Below are 4,625 nucleotides of genomic sequence, written 5' to 3' on the forward strand. Positions count from 1 at the left end.
TAATAATTACTGCCCCAATACCATTTCCATACTGATTGACAGCACCATCGAACACCATACCCCATCAGGATCAGGCTCTGGCCCTTCATCGAGCGTAGGCTCGTCACAATCTTTCATCTTCAAATACAGAATCTCCTCATCAGGGAAGTCGTATTGCACAGACTGATAATCTTCAATTAGTTGATGCGCCAAATGGTCAGCCAGGATACTACCTTTAATAGCTTTTTGAGCTCGATACTCAATATCATACTCAGATAACAACATCTGCCAACAGGCAATTCTCCCAGTTAAAGAAGGCTTCTCAAAGATATACTTGATTGGATCCATTTTGGATATCAATCAAGTCGTATGATTCAACATATACTGGTGTAAGCGCTTAGCAACCCAAGCCAAAGCACAGCATGTCTTCTCAAGCATTGAGTACCGAGACTCACAGTCAGTGAACTTCTTACTCAAGTAGTATATTGCATATTCTTTCTTTCCTGATTCATCTTGCTGACCAAGGACACAACCTATGGAATCATCAAGCACAGTCAAGTACATAATCAACGGTCTCCCTTCAACAGGCGGAGACAAAATCAGAGGCTCAGATAAATACCCTTTGATACTATCAAACGCCTTTTGGCAATCCTCGGTCCAATCATGACGTTGATATTTCCAGAGGAGCTTGAATATAGGCGCACACGTGGCAGTCATGTGGGATATAAACCTCGAAATGTAATTCAAGCGGCCAAGAAAACCTCGGACTTGCTTCTCAGTTCTGGGCGTAGGCATCTCTTGTATTGCTTTGACCTTGGCAGGATCAACTTCAATACCTCTCTCGTTGACAATAAAGCCCAATAACTTGCCGGAACGGACTCCAAATGTACACTTGTTTGGATTCAAGCGGAGTTTATACTTCCTTAGACGCTGGAAAAGCTTCATCAAGTGTTCTACATGTTCAACTTCCGTTTTCGACTTTGCAATCATATTATCAACATACACCTCGATCTCCTTGTGCATCATATCATGAAACAAGGTAGTCATAAATGAAAAGACATTGAATTTAGCTGTATTGTCTACCAAAATATCAATGTGTGGTAGAGGAAAATCATCTTTCGGACTAGCTTTATTCAAGTCACGGTAATCCACACACATTCGGACTTTTCCATCTTTCTTAGGCACATGCACAATATTGGCCACCCATTGAGGATATGTAGAAGTCACCAGAAACCCCGCATCAATTTGCTTCTTAACTTCTTCTTTAATCTTCACTGCCATATCAGGATGAGTTCTTCTGAGCTTTTGCTTCACAGGCACACACTCGGGCTTTAATGGTAGGAAATGCTGCACGATATCAGTTGATAACATGAAATTATATCATATTTTAGGACTTAATTCAATTAAATTATATTATTATTTATTTCAGTTCACTTCATTTTATTAGATATTACGCGGTATTTTCTTCCTATTTGTCTCAGGTGGTTTATTTGAAGCACAAGTAAAAATGGAAGAAAAGGAGGTGCAAAAAGGAGAGAAAATGAACCAAATATCAAAGCCCAGCCCAAAGCACAAAACACAGGTGTTGTGCCTGTGACGGACGTCACAGAGGCCGTGACGAGCGTCACGCCTTGCACACTCCTGTGACGGACGTCACACATGGTGTGACGAACGTCACACCATTCCCCTACATTTTTGGCGCAAGGAACGCTTCAGAGACGTTGAGGGAGAGTTGAGCCCTATATCCACGCCCAACTTTTATGCACGTTGAAGACCTTTGAAGCGGAGGCAGTTACTCAAGGCACCAATATAAATAGCCACTTTCCAAACCTAAAAGGGTTCCACGCTTTTCCACATTTTTCTTTGCCGTTTTCGCTTTTTGCATATTTTCTTTTCCAGCAGCTTAGGCATTGTTTCTTTATTATTTTTTACGAGTTCTACACTATTTCCCTTGCAATTTCTATTTTCCTTTTTAGCATTTAGTTAATTCTTTTCGCACAATAGTTTCTACACCGGAAACTATTGTGTACCTTTTTACCGGATCTAACCTTACGTTAGAATCTAGTTTTTATTTCCTTCGTTTTAATTTGTTGTTTAATTGAAGAATCCAAGAACAAATCCTACCGGCTTGTGGTGGAGTGTTCAAGACTATTGTTTAACTCATTCAGGTTCTTTAATTATTATTTAATGCTTTGTTTTATTATTTATTTATATTATTTGCCTGGGATGAGTCTGTTTATGCATGATAAGTATTTAAGTTTGTTTAGCATGTCTGGCTAATTCGCTTAGATATCGGTATGTAAAGTAAGCGGAATAAGGAATCAAAACTAAGTCGGTTTAATTAAATTTAAAATTAAAATCACTCTTTTTACGGTCTCAATTTACAGGGTTAATAACAAAGGTTTTTACGAAAGTAAAAGACATAAAGAAGTTAAAATCAATAGAGCGAGAGTTTGAGGTTTTAACTGGACAGTGTAAATTAGACATTAATTCTAGATCAGGGCGAGAACAAGTTTTAGAGTTAATTAAATTCTGATCTTTTCCAAAAAGTATTTTTAAAGATTGAATGTGAGGACGAGAGTTAAGCATTCAAATTTAATTATATAACCTAAGTCAACAGAGCGAGAGTTTGAGATAAGGGTGTTTAAACGGTCAGTGTTTTCTTAAAAAGAGTTTCTACGGATTCTATTGTTTTCAAAATATGGTTTTTGACTTAATTATAAGTGACAGCTACATTAACATAAAATCATGGTTTATTCAACAGAGCGAGAGTTTGAGATAAAACTTTTAATCAATAAAGTCAACTGAAAAGATTTATTTTAAAACCAGGAAACCGACAAAGAATTGATTCCCTAATTACGACGAACTACATACCGATATCCGCTTTATTAATATTTAATCTAGATCTTAGTTTAGTTTTTAGCTTTTCCCCCAAACAATCAAACATTATCCACCTTAGCTTTACGAAGTAACCTTAGATAACGGTATATCGATTCATAAGTCCCTGTGGGATCGATATCTTTTAAAACTACGCGATAGGACTGTGCACTTGCAGTTTGTACCCCAAATTCGACTCATAAAGTCGAGCGATCAAGTTTTTGGCGCCGTTGCCGGGGAGTTTTATTTAATCGATATCGTAACTCTTCTGTTACGCTGTAGAGACTAAGGTTTCTTTTTATTTTCTTTCTATCGTCGATTTGTATGCCACACACTCGTTCACAAGGCGAGCCGTTCTACTTGTGAATCAACGATATCGAACTATATCTCCGAGTCTTACGACGAATTCGGGAATATCGTGCTGCAAATAATCTCCCTCCTATAGAACTTCCTGATTTCAAAAACATTTTCCCTTCGATACCCGAGATGGCAGAACCAGCTCGTGCTCTTAGAGATTACGCCGCTCCATCACAAGATGAGCCGCATTCAAGTATTGCTCCACCCGCAATCGAAGCAAACAATTTCGAACTTAAACCTTCGTTGTTGCAGGCAGTGCAACAGAACCAATTCTCTGGAAATCCTACCGAGGATCCAAACCTTCATTTATCCGTATTTGTCCAATACGCTGATACTGTTAAAGCTAATGGTGTCACTTCAGAGGCAATTCGACTTCGTCTTTTTCCTTTCTCGTTAAGAGATAGCGCTAGAAGATGGCTTCAATCTCTTCCTTCCAACTCTGTCACCACATGGAACGAGTTGAAGAAAGTTTTTCTTGCCCGATACTTTCCGCCAAGCAAAACAGCTATGTTAAGAGCCCAGATAAACGGATTTAAACAGAAAGACAACGAGTCTCTTTTCGAAGCATGGGAAAGATACAAAGACATGATGAGACTTTGTCCACACCATGGTTTGGAAGACTGGTTAGTAATTCACACATTTTATAATGGTCTCTTGTACAACACAAGGTTAACAATAGACGCCGCTGCAGGTGGTGCACTAATGAACAAACCTTATGCTGATGCTTACCAGCTTATCGAGAGCATGGCCCAAAACCACTATCAGTGGGGAACCGAACGAACAATGGTGGAAAAACCTCAAACGAAAACTGGCATGTACGAGATAAGTAACCTTGATCATGTTAATGCTAAAGTGGATGCTCTGGTTCAGAAAATTGAAAGTTTAAATGTATCACCTCCAACCGCCGTGGTTGCTATAACTCAGAATTGCGAGGTCTGTGGAATCCAAGGTCACACTCCTACGGATTGTCAACTCTTAACAGGAATCCAAGCAGAGCAAGTAAACTACGCTCAAGGAAGCCCCTACTCGCATACCTATAACTCAAATTGGAAGAACCATCCAAACTTTTCATATAAGAGTAATAACGCTTTATACGCACCCAGACAATCTTCAAATCAAGCCCCAGCTATACCTCCGGGATATCAGAAACCGAACCCATCCATGCCTAACAATAACGCCCCTAGGAAATCCAACTTGGAAATCATGATGGAAAACTTTATAGCTTCTCAACAACAAACCAATAAAGATTTCTTAAACCAGAATGTACACACTGGCGAACAAATTAAACAACTAGCAAGCAAAGTAGATGCCCTGGCTACCCATAACAAAATGCTGGAAACACAAATATCACAAGTAGCTCAACAACAAGCACCTACTGCTGCCCCAACTGGTACATTCCCTGGACAGCCCCA

General features: G+C 39.3%; 1 pseudogene; it reads right to left on the bottom strand.

Moving 5' to 3' along the window:
• Positions 1-3,727: 3,727 nt before the first annotated feature.
• LOC127089455 (uncharacterized) lies at positions 3,728-3,827 on the bottom strand (annotated as a pseudogene).
• Between the last annotated feature and the right edge of the window lie 798 nt (positions 3,828-4,625).

This window comes from Lathyrus oleraceus, chromosome 5 (assembly GCF_024323335.1).
Source record: "Lathyrus oleraceus cultivar Zhongwan6 chromosome 5, CAAS_Psat_ZW6_1.0, whole genome shotgun sequence".
NCBI lineage: Eukaryota > Viridiplantae > Streptophyta > Magnoliopsida > Fabales > Fabaceae > Lathyrus > Lathyrus oleraceus.